Source organism: Crocuta crocuta, unplaced genomic scaffold (genome assembly GCF_008692635.1).
Source record: "Crocuta crocuta isolate KB4526 unplaced genomic scaffold, BGI_CrCroc_1.0 scaffold129, whole genome shotgun sequence".
In the NCBI taxonomy this organism is placed as follows: domain Eukaryota; kingdom Metazoa; phylum Chordata; class Mammalia; order Carnivora; family Hyaenidae; genus Crocuta; species Crocuta crocuta.
The window spans coordinates 1,764,292-1,783,380 of record NW_027551571.1 but is presented as its reverse complement, the minus strand read 5'-3'; positions in this window follow the sequence as shown (position 1 = coordinate 1,783,380).

The window sequence follows — 19,089 nt, the reverse complement described above, 5'->3', positions numbered from 1 at the left end:
TGATGGGGAAGGGGAAGAGGAGAAGGGGGTTGATGGGCATGGGGGAGGGCACTTGTGGGGATCCTCACTGGGTGTTATATGGAAACCAACTTGACAATAAACTATTATAAAAAATCATAACTGTATTGTTTCTTGTTTTATACACTTAGATCTTTCATCCACCTCTGAGTAATTTTAGAAAATGGCTCATGTTCAGGATCTACATTATTTTGTCCTGGATTCAAATAATTCATATTTCCTTACTGGTTTGAGAGAATGGCATTATCATATAAATTCCCGAGTGCAGGTGGATGGCTTTGGGACACCGCAGCCCTTTTCACTGATCTGCCTGCCTATTGAGGCAACAGTTTCACATGACAACATGCTCTCAATTACCCTTATTTACCCGATATAATACAGAGAATGCAAATCTTGCCACTTCCACCATCAAATCATTACATTTCTTGAATGTTTTTATTGATTCATTAATACAGGTGAGCTTCAAGGATTTTCTTCATGCTTCCAAAAGTACTCCTTGGGATTTTGAATGTGATTGCACTAAATAAATACATAGATTAATTTTTGGAGAATCACAGTATTTATTCTTCCCACACAAGAGCACAGTACTTCTATTTATTGAGTTTTTGGATGCCTCTTGATATGGATTTGAAGTTTTCTCTGCATGTTTTTGTATTTGCCGTTAGGTTCATTCTCAGACAGGTTTAATATACTTCTTGCTGGTATAAGCCATTATTTTTATAAAAGCTAATTTTCACATACAAGAAATTCACTAGTTTTTATAGTTATTTTAACCTCACCATCTTATTGAATATAGGTATTCTACTAGAATTTTGATTTATTTACTTCATTATTTTCCAGGGTAGAATTTATTTCATCTTCAAATAATCCACAAATTGCACACATTTTTTATTAAGCTTTTATTATGTTTCAGGCTCCGTCTGTGCCATTAGGGGCACAGAAGGAAAAAAAAAAAACGGAAAGAAAAGTTCTTGTCGCCTGAAGCTAACATTTTAGTAGAAGAATACAGACATTTGATAAATAAGTTAAATAAAAATAATATCTACTACATAAGGGGTTATAGGGACTATGAAAAAAGCAGAGCAGGAAATGATAATCTGGAGTATAAGAAAGGAGATGAAGTATTTTTTCTCCTAATTTAAACTTTTTGTCTCTCTTGTTTAAAACAAAAAAGAAAGAAAAGAAAAAGAAAACATAAATCCCCTTACAACGTCAGTCAATGACCCATGAGTAGTAGTTTTACAAGGCAGCACCACTATTCATCTTTTTCTTGGTTCTGTATTCAGAAGACATGTTTGTATTTTCTCACTGAGAAAGCATAGTTTTAGCAAATTGCTTGAGGGAGGTATGCTTCATCATGTAAAAGAAGCATTTGCTGGACTGTACACTCATAACTTTCTTGTAATAAAGTTATGATTTTCTTTTCTTGCTCTATAGGTGACATACTCCAGGATCAAAGAAACAGGTATGGAAACAACAGAATCAAAAAAGATATGCCAACAATGCATGAGTTACTCGGGGTAGCTCTACTTACAGTGGACATACTGGCCGGTAAACCAACAGCTTTTCTACAGACAAAGGACATTTCATAATAATGAAAAGTCCATTAGAAAGAAAAGCNAGGAATCAAAAAAGGAACAATTCAGGGAGAAATAGAAAACTCAACAGCAATAATTGCAGACACTAATACTCCACCTTAAGTAGTGGTCAAGACAATTAGACAGGTTATTAACAAGGATTGGTAAGACAAGCACTATAAAAACCAACCGGAACTAACATATCACAGATACAACACTGAAGGAAAGAAAACAAAATACGAAAGAAGACGGAATACGAATTCTTCTCAAGCATAAACGGGCCACTGCAGAGGATAACATTCATTCAAGGTTGTAAAACAAGATTTCTAAATTTGAAAATATTGATATAGACATGGATACGTATATTCTCAAACTTTAATATAATTAAACTAGAAATCACTATGAGAAAGAAATTTGAAAAATTCTTAAGTTATAATGGAAAATTTTATAAGACATATTTCTTTAAAAACTGGTCAAAGAAAAGACTATAAGAGAAATTATAAAATATTTTAGGATAAGTTGAAATGAAAACAAAACATATCAAACTTATGAAATGCAGTTAAAACTATTTCAAGGAAAATTTACAATGGTAAATGTTTGTATTAAAAAGGAAAACAGACCTCAAATCAATAAACTACCATGTTTTACCTTGAGACACTGAAAAGAAAAACAAAGTAAACCTTAAGAAAACAAGGAAAGAAATAAAGATTGGAGCAGAAATTAAAGAAATAAGGGAAATAAAAACAATAAGGAAAATCAATAAAATGCAAAATAAGCCCTTGAGAAAGATCAACACACTTGATAAATCTTTAGCAAGACAAACCAAGAAAAAAGAGAAGGCATGTATCATCAACATTAGAAATGAAAGAGGGACACTCGTGCTGACTTTACAGAATTTAAAAAAGATTGTAATGAAATACTACTAACAACTATGCCAACAAATTAGACAACTTGGATGAAAAAGAGAAATTCCTAGAAATAAAAAACTACCGACACTGACTCATAAAGAAATACAAAATGCAAACAGACCCACCGCAGGAAAATGTCAAGTTATTAGTATGAAACCTCCCACGAAGGAATGTGCAAGCTAAAATGGCTTCACTTCACAACTGAATTCACAATTCAAATGGCGAATTCCACTGAGCATTGAAGGAAGAATTAATCCCAGTTCCTCACAAAATCTTCCCAGAAATCTAAGGAAGGGACACTATCTAGCACATCGTGTGCATCTAGTATTTTCCTGTTCGAAACCAAATATACTGCAATAAAAGAAAACTGCAGACCAAGGAATCCTCAACAATGTGCCAGCAAATCTCCTCCTGCAGAACATAAAAGAGATCGTGTGGATTACCACCACCAGGTAGGATTTATGTCAGGTATGCAAGGTTCTTACAACAGCCAAAACCCAAATGTAATGCATTGCATTAAAAAATAAAGGACCAAAGCACAAAATAAAGCACATGACCAACCCTGCAGATACAGAAAAAAACATTTGAGGAAATCTGACCTGTTTCATGATAAAACACTCAGAAATTAGACACAGAAGGCAACTTTCATAACCTAATAAAAGGCATGTTGGAAAATCGTACGACTAACATATTCACACTGAGAGACTGACAGATTCTTCTTTGAGATGAGGAACGCGCCAGCACATCAAGGATGCCCTCTGTCATCATGCTGTCCCACGTTGCTTTGGAAGGTCTAGCCAGAACAATTAGGCAAGAAAAAGAAATAAAAGGCAACCAAATTGGAAAAATGCAGCCACTCTACAAAAGCATTGGCAAATTTCTCAAAATGGTAAGCATAGAGTAGTCATAGGACTTTTTAAGTCCACCCCCAAGTATCTCTCTAAAATATGTGAAGACAAACATCCACATAAGCATCTATCCCTGTGCAGGACTGTTCATAGTAGCATTTTTCATGACAGGTAAAACATGGAGACAGTTCAAATGTCCCTTGATGATACTGAATGAGTAATACGGATATCACAGACATTGGAATATTATTCTCCAGTGAAAAATAAAAGGTAGACACAAGCTGCAACATGAAAAAAGCTTGACACGTTCTGCCTAATGAAAGAAGCCAGTCACAAAAGACCGTGTATCATATGACTCTATTTATTTGCAAAGCTCAGTGTATGCAAATATATGGAATCAAAATACAGATTTGCATGCTGAGAGCTCCAGGGATCTGGCAGAGAAGAGAAATGGCTGCAAGTGGCCTGAAGCGACGAAAATATCCTAAAAGTCAATAGTGATGAAAGTGAGCAGATAATCACACAACTCTGTAAATATCCTAAGAAACATTGAACTTTCAGAGGATGTGTTGTAGGGCTTGGGGAAAATATCAAACAGAGCTTCTAAAATGAAAAAAACTTGCTGATTTTATCAATGTATTGTGACACCTTGTTGACTTGCTAGATGCATCATGATGGTCCTGTGTGTTCGATTAGGCTTGTTTTCCTGCAGTAAATCTCAGTGGGTCTTCCTGTACAATCTTGCAGCACTTGGCAATTTCTTACAACTTTGCATCCATATTGTTAAGTTACATTCTACCAGTTGTCACATCTTCATTATGGTTCATAAAATGAATCTAAAAGAACTCCAATTTTTTTTAATTCTCTGAGTTATTTTGAAATTTTGAAATAGAACGTGACTTATGGGTTCTATAAAGTTTTATCGGAATTGACCCACAGTCCTGTATGTAGCTGTATAGTGTTGAGGCACTTCTTTGCAAACTTTGAAAATAATTTCTATGCTTACTGCCGCATTTAATGTTTAACACACGTCTTGTGTTGTTTCATTAATTTAAATTTATATTAGAAAATGAATATTTAAAATTGGCTAACATTTATCTATGTGCAGCATTTGCTTTGAATTATTAAACATCTCTGTAGTTTAGATTATATAGCCTTAATCAACTTCAGTATGATATATTGGTACCTTTTCATTTTTGTTCTTCTTGGACATTCACTTATTAAAAAATTTATCTTTGGGTGGGCTGTCAGATCTACTAATTTTCTGTCATAACTTACTAATTTCTCCTTTTTTATTTTTCATAATTTATTAGTGTGTACAGTTGTTTAATACTTGAATAAATTGTTGATTTATATTCATATTTAGTTTTTCAACTAAAAATTTTTTTAGTTTATTTGTTTATTTTACTTATTTACTTATGTTTGAGAGAGTAAGAGCAAGCAGGGGAGGGGCAGAGAGAGAGAGGGGGATAGAGAATCCCAAGCAGGCTCCATGCCATCAGCACAGAGCCGGATGCGAGCCTCAAGCTCAGGAATTGTGAGATCATGACCTGAATCCAAACCAAGAGTCAGATGCTTAACCAACTGAGCCACTCACTTGGCCCAAGTTTTTGATTTTTTAAAATCCTTTTATTTATTTAAAATTTTTTATTTATTTCTAGGACAGCATGAGAGAGACAGCATGAGCAAGGGAGAGTCAGAGAGAGAGGGAGTCACAGACTCTGAAACAGGCTCCAGGCTCTGAGCTGGCAGTCAGCACAGAGCCCCACGCGGGGCTCGAACCCACAAACCGTGAGATCATGACCTAAGTGAAAGTTGGACACTTAACCAACTAAGCCACCCAGGCGCCCCTGATTTTTTAAAATCCTTTTAAAGTATACTTTATATATAGTATATTATAGCAAATCCTTTTTTTAAAAAAAAATTTTTTTTTGAGAGAGAAAGAGTGCCAAGCAGGCTCTGAGCTGTCAGTGCAGAGACCAAAGCGGGGCTCAAACTCAAGAACTATGAGATCATGACCTGAGCTGAAGTCGGACGCTTAGCCGACTGAGCCACCCAGATGCCCCCCAATGAATCTTTTATTTTATTTTATTTTATTTTATTATTTTATTTTTCCAAATTTTTTTCAATGTTTTATTTATTTCTGAGAGAGAGAGACAGCGTGAGCAGGGGTGGGTCAGAGAGAGAGGGAGACACAGAATCTGAAGCAGCTCCAGGCTCTGAGCTGTCAGCACAGAGCCCAACACAGGGCTCTAACCCACAAACTGTGTGATCCTGACCTGAGCCACAGTCGGACGCCTAACCGACTGAGCCCCCCAGGCGCCCCGTTTCCATTTTAAATGTAGCTTGGTAAGTTGGGCCGATGTGCACCCCTGCATAAGCAGCACACGTCTGAAGTAACGGAATATTTCCATCACACACATGAGTTTTTCTGTTTCTGTTCTCAGTAAGTCTCTCGCTTCCCCATCCAGGGAACAACTGAATTTTATTACCGAGTGGATTTATTGTTTTATAGATTTATTATACATAAATTGAATTATGCAGTAAGTATTCTTTCATCCTAGGCTATTTTTGGCCCACTAGTTCCACTAATGCGTGCAGGAAGGATCTCAAGAACGAAGCCAGAACAATGTGGAGACTAATTTAATTTTTTTGCCCTTTCTCCAGGATTCCAGATCTGTACTGCCTACTGTCCAAGATCTGACTGTATTTGCATCTGAAGGTTTTCCAGTTTTCTCTTTGCTTGAGAGAAAAAAAATCTTCATCTCTTCTAGTCAGAAGTAAAAGTCTTTTCTTTCTCTTTATTTCTTTCTTCTTTTCTTCTTTTCTTTCTTTCTTTCTAGTGAGAAATTTTATGGAGTTGTCTCTAACAAGATATTTGTAATTAATTGGTATTGTTATCATTTTTATTGTTATTATCACAGCCAGTATATGGATATTTATAACAAAAAGGATATAAGTTGTATGGTAAAATATTAGTAATCTGGTTTATATCATTTACATATATATTTTTATATTCTTTGTATATTATGTATATTTGAACTATTTTATAAGTAAAATTAGTTAAACAATGATATAAATGAGATGATAATTTGTGATTAGGAATTTGTCTTTCTTTTCCAGGCTATTATTTCTGTACAGTCTTTTTGTTTTTTAATGTTTATTTATTTTTGAGAAATGAAATAAATTTTCTGTCAAATGTTTGAGAGAGAGCATGAGCAGGGAAGGGGCAGAGAGAGAGAGGAACCAAGGATCTAAAGCAGGCTCTGAGCTGTCAGCACAGAGCCTGACATGGGGCTCAAACCCATGACCTGCGAGGTCCTGACCGGAGCCGCAGTCGGACGCCATACCTTCCGACTGAGCCCCCCAGGCGCCATCCAGCGGGTAGTCAGTGTGGTGGTGTTGGTGCCCAGGAGCAGCCATCGTAGGCAGAGAGAGGAACCGAGAGCCAAAGTCACCAGTCAGGCTCAGCTCATGGAGGAGAAGAGCCCACCTTCCAGCAACGCAATGAGGAAAGACCGGCAGGCTTCCCAGCTGCAGAGGCTGTATGTATCTGCCATGGCCTCGAGGAAGGCAGCTGGATGGCGGCCATAGTGAGTTTGTGAACAAACCTGCCTAAGAACAAGTCCCAAGGAAACAGTGAAAAAAATAGACAAATTACATGTAGGAATATATTTAGTGCAGCAATGTTTACAACTGCAGGAAAATAAAACCATGTGTAGAGGGTAAGTCAAGTCCTTAATGATGTGAATTTCTAACATTATAGGAGGTTGTAATTTAAACCCAGAATGTCAAAATCTATATATGTATTTATTTATTTTTAATTTTTTTCCAGTGTTTATTTTTGACAGAGAGACAGAACATGAGCGGGGGAAGGGCAGAGAGAGAGGGAGACACAGAATCCGAAGCAGGCTCCAGGCCCTGAGCTGTCAGCAGAGGACCCGACACGGGGCTCGGACTCATGGACCTCGAAATCATAACCTGAGGTGAAGTCAGGCGCTTAACCACCTGAGCCACCCAGGAGCCCCTATTCATTTATTTTAAAGTTTATTAATTTATTTTGAGAGAGACCAAGAGACCATGAGCGGGGGAAGGGCAGAGAGAGAGGAGAGGGAGAATCCCAAGCAGGTTCTGCACAGCTAGTATGCAGAGCCTGAAACGCGGCCCAAACCCACAAAACCGTGAGATCATGACCTGAGCTGAAGTCAAGAGTCAGTCACTTAACTAAATGAGACCCCCAGGCACCCCTGGTGAATTATATGTAATGCACATATTTACCCCTCATGAACTCAATGAAAAACTAAGCAGGTTGCAAAAGAATATTTATCTTCTCCTCTTTTCAGCAAAAACATGATCTTAGAGATCGTATATTACTACATCAGTAGTAGTTTATAACTTATTTCCATTATTTTATTTACTTTTTTTACTTTCATGATTTTTCATTGACTGTTTTCTACCTTTAAAATGAGAAAAACAATCAGTTCACTTAGATCTTGGGGAAAACGATGACCCCTAATAAACTATTCTTTTGTGTGGATGATAAAATGTCACAGCACCAAGAGAATCAAATCGTGATTATCCACAGTTCATTTCCCTTCTCATATTTCAGTATTGTTACCCATTGTCTTCCTGTAATCATTTCCTGTCACTTACTTTTTATAGCAACACAGCTTTTGCTTCACAAGAACACCTGCTAAAGATCACTTTGAACATGTTGCACTACAAGTTAATACTATTTAAAAATATGTTCACAGTTGCCAGTGGAAGAAGTGTGGTATTTTTTTAATCCATTTTAATATCCAAAATAACCTACTTCATAATAGATGTCCGAATTAAAGTTTTTCCACACTTTTGGTTTTTCTATGTTCCTGAAATCATAACTGAAAAATGCAGACATCCCGTGCCTCTCATTGTACATAGTGTATTACAGCATTTAACTTCCTAAACACCCTTCAAGTCTGCCATCTTCGTATCAAGAATTACAGCAAGAGGGAACTCTTAAAAACTGAGTAATCTATTCTGAGCCACAAGTCTCAAGTCTAGAATGAAATACCAGCCATGGAATTTATATGTAAGGTCAGGCAGAATGGCTCTTTCTGTAGTACGGCCTTTGATCTTTAACTCTGAAGCTAAGCTCCTGGAAAAGGATTCCGTAGAATTCATTCATTAATAGACATTACCGGTATAACTTACTAATTTTAAAATTGGGGAAGGAGGAGAAATTTTTTCAGAATCTCTCACCCTAAAATAATTCCTCTTTTTGTTTGCTGATGCCTCTCCATGGGGAACATTAAGCGGCCTGGGTAGCAGTTGTAACTTAGTAACTTATAATTTGACGGGACCCGGCATGCTCCCTGACGGAAGCTCTCTCCCTTACAGAACTAGAATCTATAAGGTGCAAAGACTCAAGTTTCAAGAAAGGAAATCGCGTGTTCTCCCAAGCAGTTTCCTGAGGGTGATTTGAAAGAGAGCCACTCTTACCCGCACTCACCGATTGCCAGACACAAGCACCTCAGCTCCTGAGCAGTGGGCACCATATGATGGTCATGATTGCGGGTGGCCCCCCCAAAGATGGTGCCCTGGAAGTCTAACCGGTGCCACCTTCCCAGCCACACTTCCATGTGGCACAGTGTTCGGGGAGACGGCTCCCATCATCATGGGGTTATGGGCTCAGGCTCTGGAGTGAGCCTGTGGCCAAAGAACTGTGGGCAGCCGCTATCAGGTGCACGTTGCCTCTATTGTTGGTTTGCTCTTAGCAGGCTCTGCCTTTCCCATTACTGGTTATTGATCTGCTGCTGCTCAGATGTGGATACTGTACTAGATTGTGATGGAAATACACTTTGACTTATAGGCACTTGTAACCCTTCACAAAGTGTCCATCTCTAGGGCGCCTGGGTGGCTCAGTCGGTTAAGCGTTCGACTTTGGCTCAGGTCAGGATCTCATGGTCTGTGGGTTTGAGCCCTGCATCAGGCTCTCTTCTGTCAGCATAGAGCCTGCTTTGGATCCACTGTCTCCCTCTCTCTTCCCCCCTCCCTCACTAGTGCTTTCTCTCACCCCCCCCTCAAAAATAAATAAACATTAAAAAAATGTCCATCTTCTTCATATTTACCTCCCTCTGAGGAGCAGAATCCCTCTGAGAGATGGATACTCACACTAGAGACAAGTTACCAATAGTGATTCCCAAGAACAGGCTAAAGTCATAAGAGCACACATTTCAATACTTGGGAAAATTTTCCCTTATACTGACCACTGACCCATTGGTTTTGGAGAAAAAAAAAAAGAAAACCTACTTGAATTAACTAAATAAGTGTTGTACATAAAATATTTCGAATGATAGGGCTTGTGTAGGGAAAGTAAAAGGGTGTTCATGGTAGTGAGCATTTTGGAATGTCTTCTCTGGATGTCTCTCCACCTGCCCACGCTGTACCCATGGGATGTCTTCCTTCCTCTGAAGGATGGCCAATCTATCTACAGATGCTGAGGATAGCACTCCCCTTCCCTCAAAGCCCCTGCAGCTCCTGGCTGCTTCTCTCCCCACCCCTCCCCCCTCCATGGGCTCTTTTGCAGAAGCCCACGTGCACAACTTCTAGCATGTCCCAGACGACTCTCCTGTGGCCTCACAGTGCCATCCACGATGACTACATTGCTCCACTGCCCTCCTTCCAAATTTCCACCTCCCTTTTTCTCAATTCGTATCCACTTTGTCCCCATGCTTCTCAAGTGGGTTTTCTACTTGATTCCTTCGGGTTCCCTATTCCCTCTACCTGTTGGCTCCACTGAAATGGGTTCTGACAAAGGGACTAGACATTCACATGTTGTCAAACTCCATAAATGACATCTAAAACCATTTCATTTCTTCTTGCTCATTCTCTCAGGAATTGTTGGCGCACTTGACTGGGTCCCCATACTACATCACTGTTCTTAGACCTCACGATTCCACATACTCCTGGTTTTGCTTTCTGTGGCTTTACTTTCCCCTGTTTCTTTGTTTTCTCTTCCTAGTTTTCCTAGTGACTTTGGAAACCAGTTGAATTTCGAATCTTCTTCTTCTGCAGAGCTCTGTCCTGACATTCCATCCTTCTCTTGTTATATGACCTTGGATGAGTCTAAATACCACCTAGGAACTGACAGGTCCAAAATGCACATCTCGTACTCAGATGAAATTTAACTCTAGAGTTCATATCCAGTGCCCAATGGACATCTTGCTGATACACCTCTCTAATTGTCAAAATTACTGTATCTGAAATGGAATCCTCATTTCTACCCTTTTAATTACATCCTTCCACACTTTTGCCTCTTAAAATTCCTGTCCCCATAGCAAACCTGGTCTCGGGCAATCGCACTAATCTCACATCATTTGCTCTAAATTTCCTTCAACATTTGGAGGCATTCCTGAACAATCTCTTTCCTTCACTTCAACACATCCTATTGATCATGTGTTTGCAAACCCCAAATCCTTCAGTTTCCTTTCAATTTCACAGCCAACAACCTCACTTGAAAAGTTCAAAAAATATTACCTTTCAGCACATTTCCACGTACATAGAAACTTCTTAACATGCCCAAGGACACACAGTCCTGACCTCTGGAATGGCTTATGCACCATCGTGTTTCCTCGGAAGTGGGACTCACTTTCCCGCCTCAGGAAAAGACTACTACCTTCAGTGTAAGAAGTTCCTCCTCTTTGTTCTTCTCCTGGCTGGCTTCTTTTACATTGTCTGGTCCCACTTTAAACATTACTATCACAGTGATGTCTTTCTAAGCACTCACCGCCTGCATCTGTTTCTTTCCCCCTTTCATGGTGTTTCATTTTCTTTTCCAAAGTCCTGATCACATATATTTGTTGTCTTACTCTTTTATTATAGATGTCTGCTGGTCAGGCCTGTCTCAGAAGAGCAGAATTGTATCTGTCCTGCTCCCTAATATATCGAGCAAGGGCCTGGTATATAGCAATTACTTGATACGTATTTGTTCAATGAACACATAGAATAATTCCTCTATCTTCAGGGTCAGTGCCAGAGGCAGTATTTCTACCTTGACCCTTTTGTGATTTCCCTCGATGTGGAAGAAGCTGGAAAGCCCACACTCAAGATCTATTCCCTGTGCCCCACCCATCATTTCAACTCCATGCATCCTTTCAGTCCCATGTAAGGGACCAGGTTTCAAATGACAGAATGAAGAAATGATGACAGGTCACGGATTGGACAAAAGACCTAGGCTGTCAGATGCCGTTCAGGTGTTGTAGTTCTCGAGGAATAAGTGGCCCTGTCCCAGCTTTTGAGAGTGTCCCCAAGCCCATGGCCTGTGGAAGTCTCACGTAATGTGGTAACCCTCTCCATTTTAGGGCCTGTCTTTCTATGCATATTATTGCAATCTGCACAGTTATTCCCTCTGAGGACGAAATGTGGACAGGGTTGGTATTGTATCTATTTAATAGATTAAATCAATAGCTGGGTGAAAAGCATCCTTGCTTTTGTGCCTAAAGGCACATTTATGCCCAAGGTTTGTCATTTGACCCTCTTGTAGATAAAGGACATCACGAAAAGGCTATTGCTACTAAGGGTTCTGCAAACCATCTACTCACACAGATTCCTGTACAACCCATGCTCCTCACCATCAAAAATTGGACTGAGATTAAGGGTATTTCCTTTGTCCTCCGTTCTTCCTTTAATATATTGCAAGGCCACGGATTGTACCTCTAAAACATCCCCTATAAAAATAAAGTAATGCACTGAGGCCTCCCCCCTGAAAAGATTGCATTTCCTCCGCTCCCCAACATCCTTGACAAACTGCTCAAGGTGGTGTGAGGCGCGTGGCCTCCGCAGCGGCTGCACTTAGCACGCGGCCAGCCATAAATTAAGTGCACGCATGTCAAGTGGGTCTCCTGTCAGAAGACGCACAGATGCAGCCGGTCTGTGCCCCAGATCCGGAACAAAAGAAAGTTGCATAAACAATATCATTTATGAGCTCCTAAACTGAGGCAGGCATATATAAAAATCGGGGGGAAGAAAAGGGAGAAATGGGAAAATGCTACAATAGGGTTATCTTTGAGAGGGAGAAAAACGCACTGTATCCCAATTGTCTCCAAAATTATGCAACCAGAGGAAAGGAGCCTGTCAAATCCCTTCCTAATTAAATTCATACATTTGTTCCTTTTCAAAAATGGCCACACGCTCCATCTGCTAGTGCAGGATGCTGGTGTTTTCAGCCAATATTCTCATGCTAAGCCGTTCTACAGAGTCGAGGGGCACGGGGGCCCTGCACACTCAGAGCAGCTCCCTGAAAAGAGTTAAAAGAATTTCTGTTTGCACTTGAGTTATTTATCTACACTTTTATGACGAGGAGACGGAATATTGAGGGAAAGTTAAATCATCGGAGGGTTAGTGCTGCGGGCATGGCACTGACAGGCTGACGAGCATTTTTAGTGGTATGATAATTTGGTTGAAAAGCAGTGATTCTTTTTAACAGCTCATATTAAATCAGAGGAGTCGTTAACTAGAGCCACTCAAAAAACAGTCTGAGACACCTCATGCACATTTTCCACAGCACGCATGTTTGATCCGTGGGCCAGTTGCCTTTGTTCTGGGCTACCGTACAGGGCTCACGGTGAGCCCTTCTGCACCCGCCCCCCCCCAACACACAAAGGATGCGGAAACGCTGCTTACGTGATTCCCTCATCATTGTGACCTGCTCCAGATGCCTCCGTGTATTCTAACACAACCGCCTTCCCAGCTTCAGGTCAGGTCCCTCCTCACGGGTGAGTCCCACGGCATCCCGTTCTCCAGAGCTGTGTCCTTGCCTCCTCCCTTCACGCTCTTCAGTCTACAAATACTCAGCATTTTTGAGATCTCTCAAAATCTCTTAAATTTTTGAGAAAGTCTAATTCTCTTAAGCCAAACTCTGTGCAAAAGCTCAAATCTCTTCTTCCTCTGGATTCCAGGTCCTCCGTATGTGAATCATTCACCCATCAGCGTGTCGTAATTCATCTTGTATATGGTTTGATTATTTGTTCCCATGTAAAATTCGTGGTGACGTATGAACTTGAATAAACCTGTAACTACATAATATCTCACTAGGTAAAATTTAACCGTTTAGGATTATAATTGTTATTACAAATAACAAAATCAATAGTGAGTGCTCAGGAATTTGGCTGGAAGGTTATTCTTGCGTCTACTAGATGCCACTGGATAAAGTTTCAGGCAATTTTGTCCTAGCAAGCTGCGTCTTATTATCTAATTACACACACTCACAGGCAACACGACGTCTCCTTGACATGCCTGAGTGTTAGAGCCCCTTCCGTTAATGGCATCGCCCTCCCCACCCCTTTAGAAAGTTAAATATCACATACATATTTAGAAAATAAAAGCTTTCTCCCTTGAATAAGTCCCTCATAATTCTACATGTTGATAGCATCGTTTTGTTTCCTGGTCACGGAAAGAGGTAAAAAGTTGTCTCCAATGTAAGCTTGGAAGGTAATGGGTGGATATATGGTAATAACTGAACCTTTAAACAGAAGAGCAAGAGACACCTGAAAAGGAGGCTCTAACCTCCCGCGCCCCATGTTCCGTTTCTCTCCGAGTTCCTCGCACACACCTTTGGCTCCTTGCAGGTGTCTTCTTACTCATTCTGTTGTCATTTGATGCTAATCTTAGTCGCATCTTCCTGTCAAAGCCTGGTCTTTGTCCCAAACGCAGCAGGTTCCACCTGCTGTCCCCTCTTCTGCCACCAAATGGTCTTCTTCCTTTGAGTCACTCCTCAGCCTTTGTCCAGACACTTTCCGAGATACTCATGCACCTGGTGGATGGCGGGCCCCAGGTATGAACTCCAGCTTACCTGACGGAGAAGTACATCCTCTGCTTACAAACAAGTCCTGAGCTGCTTGCCTTGAGGCTCTATGTTCTCCGTCTCAGCAAGAAGCCCTTTCAGGATGCATTCTTTTCAGTGAGGCTGAAAAACACAATTTTGCATCAAAGTAGGACAATTTTGTCTCCTGCGGGCTTACTGGGCCAACACTGTGTTGTACATGAGTCGTGCTGACTTATGCCATTGCTTCGCGGATCACAATTGCTACATTTCCCAGAAGAAGGGACTCTTGAGGTATGGTTGCCTCCTGGAGATGGCAGACTTGACATCAAGATTCAAAGAACCTTACTGCCTCCTTTCTGTCCAGCCCACTGAGTGGCAGGACCCACATCCTGTAACAAAGCTAAGCCCGCACAGGGATAGACTCCAGGTGGCCACGTTCCCCTAATTCAGGTGGGAAATGGTTCCCACCTGATCCATTGTTATCTGAGGATGCCTGCTGATGCCAGGAGCTTGTTTTCCTCTGGGCTTGGTCCCTGAAAGCAGGAAGTGAGCTGTTTATCCAGACAATGCAAAGAAACAGGGAAACAAAGGATGCTGGTCTCTGAGTCCATGTTTTATTTTTCAAATGATGGGAAATGTAAAAACAGCAACACATTTTACTCTGAGGGGAAAGAGAACCAAAAAATTCAAGGCCACCTGCTGTAAATGCACTCAGAGCAAAAGTAGCGGCTGTAAGAGTGGCTTGGAAGGAAGTTTTCTAGGAAGAAACTTTTGGTGAAAACTCCTTTGCAGATGGAAGCAAATGTTTAATTTTACACGTAAAGATTATTGTACCTGTGCTTGTGCCTAACCAAACATCCTCTCGAAATTGTACTTTCTGTTAAACATAGTAGGAAATAATTACTGTTAAATGATTTTTGGTAAAGTTTCTGGCCATATGTTTGGAGTAAAGCTTATCAAGACAGAAACCTAATAAATTCTAAACACTCATCATAATCTACGTCATCTTCTTGATGTTCACACACATTTATTATTGTGATCTTCACAACGACCCCAGAGTTTCAAAGTATCACTTGCATTTGAACGAGGGTCTGAAGCTGAGAAAACTGAGTAATTCCTCACGGTCATGTAACTGAATGGTCATGCCAGAATTCACTCAATTCCATCTGAGTCTATAGTATTTTGCCCAAATCACACATGCCAGAAGTAACTCGCATCCCATTGATTTCATCGGCTATACATTCTTTTCTAAAAATTCACTTGTTGGGACGCCTGGGTGGCTCAGTCAGTTAAGCAAACTCATGTGGTCCAAGGGTCAACTATACTTTAAAATGGTGAAACTTACCTCAGTGAAACTATTGTTAAAAAAGAGGTGCGCCTTGGGGCACCTGGGTGGCTCAATTAAGCTTCCAACTTCGGCTCAGGTCATGATCTCACAGTTTGTGGGTTCGAGCCCCGCATCGGGCTCTGTGCTGACTGCCAGCTCAGAGCCTGGAGCCTGTTTCGGTCTGTGACTCCCTCTCTCTCTGACCCTCCCCTGCTCACGCTGTCTCTGTCTCTGTCTCTCTCTCTCTCTCTCACACACACACACAAACAAATAAATAAAAGCATTAAATTTTTTTAAATAAAAAAATTAAAAATAAAAATACAACTTATTGTCTTCTGGAGTCTCAAGTATATTCCTATCATTTCTGGCATGTCCACCATAAAGGAATCACGAACTATTCCGTTTCAAACTCTTCAGTGCATTCAACGTATCCATTCTGGCCACCACTCAGCCCCGTGCCCCACATCACTGAAATGCATTAGTCAGGTTAATTTAGATTATGCTGCAGTAACAAATAATCCCCCAGGCTTTAGTGGCTGACTGCACAGACGTCTACTACTCACTCACAGTGCATTTCTCCCCCTACGTGTCATGTGACTGCTCCTCCCAATCATCCAGGAGCCCAGGCTCGGTGAGTAGCTGCTAGCTTGTAGCTTCCCATGTGAACTCTGGGAGTTGCTCCTCTGGGAGAGATAAAACCAAAGTACTTCGGCCTTAACTGACATGCACCTTTCCACTCATAGCCTAGCCGCTGGAACTTTCCAACTAATTCTACCTACCTGCAGGAGGGCAGTGCAGTACTACCCTCTCCCCCATGTGCCCAGAGAGAGCAGAGCAACAGACATGAGTGTTTGGAAATCCCCACCACCGTGTCCTCTCCTGCTCTCTCATAACTGGCCTCCTCCCTGCGCTCTCTCTCCTCAACAGCAACCTATTCTCGAAAGCTGGAAGGTTCACACTGGCAGTAATATCACTCGGTCCTCCTACCTGATATTCCTGTCACTCTATAAAGCATTCCTCCTTGACACAACACATTCTCAGATGACATGAGCCATATATCGTCCCTAACTCATAATGCAGATATTTTTTTCGCCCGGGATACTCAGCATACTGAAAAGGCATTCAGCTCTTTCGAAGTACAATTTTTAATATGAGGATGAGCATGGAGAAGTCCAGGAGAGGGGGTGGCAGTGTCCCGGGGCCCTGCCTGTGATAAGCTCTGCCCCTTAAAAAGCCAATGCTTTCTCCTTGAGAATTTGGAGGGCTTCCTGTCTTACATTTAGGTCTTTCATCCATTTTGAGTTTATTTTTGTGTGTGGGGTAAGGAAGTGGTCCAGTTTCATCTGCATGTTGCTGTCCAGCTTTCCCAACACCATTTGCTGAAGAGACTCTCCTTTTTCCACTGGATATGCTTTCCTACTTTGTCAAACATGAGTTGGTCATACGTTTGTGGGTGCCTTCCTGGGGTCTTTATTCTGTTCCATTGATCTATGGGTCTGTTTTTGTGCCAGTACCAGACTGTCTTGATGATTAGAGCTTTGTAATATAGCTTGAGGTCGGGATTGTGATGCCTCCAGATTTCCTTTTCATTTTCAACATTCCTTTGGCCATTCGGGATCTTTTCTGGTACCATACAAATTTTAGGATTGTCTGTTTTAGCTTTGTGAAGAATGAGGGTGTCGTTTGGATAGAATTGCATTGGATATATAGATTGCTTTGGGTACTGTTGACATTTTAACAATATTTGTTCTCCAATCCATGAGCATGGAATGTTTTTCCATTTTTTTGTGTGTGTGTCTTCAATTTCTTTCATAAGCTTTCTATAGTTTTTAGTGTGTAGATTCTTCACTTCTTTGGTCGAGTATATTCTTAGGTATTTTATGGGGTTTGGTGTACATTTTGGTATCATTATGAAAATACTTTCTACCTCCCAGGACCTCTGAAAGTGAAAGTATCTCAAGTACATTTGCCCTGGTGGGTGGGGTGGAGTGCAGATACCACTTTGAGAATCACTGATGTATGCACAACATTTACTTAAGGTATAATCAAAGAAATGTAGATTATTCCTAAAATGACATCATTTTCCCCTAGGTTAATTAGTAAGGTTTATTGCTACAGTAAGAGACAACGTTGGATAGTTCTGAAAACTTCATTCCCACACCATTTCTTTTTTACCTTCAACTGGGTCTGCAGTTAATAATAATTATAAAAATCATTTAAAATAGTTTGGAATCAGAGAATAGGGCAGAAACTCATGTAGCCTGATTTTTTTGCTTTTGTTTTTTCTAACGGAGATGCTTTGTAAAAAGATAAACTTTTTAAACAAAAACAAAAACAACAAAAACACCCTATCTATGAATTAAACCATTATATATTTAGCACCTTCCACACCACTTAGTAAAAGTGATTGACAAAGGTGAACACTGACTAAAATAAAAATTCCCAAGAAGTGTGCAATCATAGAAGTTGGAAGTAAAAGCACTTGGTCAATATGTATCTGTTCTGATAAAGCATTATTTTTCAGATAAACAAGGGTCCCAATGGATTGATTTAAGAAAACACGCACAGCAAAATTTCAAGTTTTTTTTTTTCCAATCACATACAAGTTGTATGAAAAGAGACAACTTAGTCTCAAATATTTCTACATCAAGTGCCAAAGAGTGCATATATTACTGAAGAATTTTGGAAGATCAACTTCAATAGTCCACATGAACATCAGTCTGATAATATATTGATTTCCTTCATTACTATATTCACTGTGGATACGCTATTACTGTAATAGCTGCACTGCACATGTTTTACCTAGTTTTTTCAATCTCATTGGTTGTTTCGCCTGTTCCCTCCATGCCCTTGCCTGGTTTTCTTGTGAATAATAAATCACATTCCCCAAGACCACGGGTTGGAACTAAGAAGCAGATCAAAACTTGAGGCCTTGATAATTTTTGTGCCAAAATGAGCTAACCAGACACTGCGAAGGAACAATATTCCTCCAAATTTAAAAAGCAATGATGCATTCATTTGGGGATGTTAGCAATTAAAATCTTGATGTCAATTAGTGAGTACTTAAAAGAACTTTTAATAAGGGACTAAATGAACTTTTCTAGATGTGCAAGTCAAAATGTTCTAGCAAGTTCTAAACATCCATCTTTCCACATCTGCAGCATGCTAAGAATACTACGACATCCAAATGAACCTCAACGGATGCAAAATGAAGAAATAGCACTAACTTTACCAGTCTCTAAAATGTTCTTGTTTCCCAGAGGCAGTGGCTCACGATCACAAGAAGCCAGTAGCACTGGTGACATCCAACTCAGCATCAACACAGGCATAGGTCAGGTCAGTATTAATGGAATCACCAGATCTTCTAGGAGCAATATAACAAAGGACATTATCAAGAGAGAATAATTTGCATCTGGGAAATTGATCACTGACCCGAAATTGTTTGGAAGGGAACAGGCCATATAATTTATCATAGAATTATAAAACAATAACATATTTGCTGGATCTCTCTCTTTGTAAAACTGGTGTAATGTGTCAAGAATTTCTCCTTGCCTAGTGTTTTAACAAGTGTGATCAGAATTACACAGCCCTGCCCCCCCACCCACCC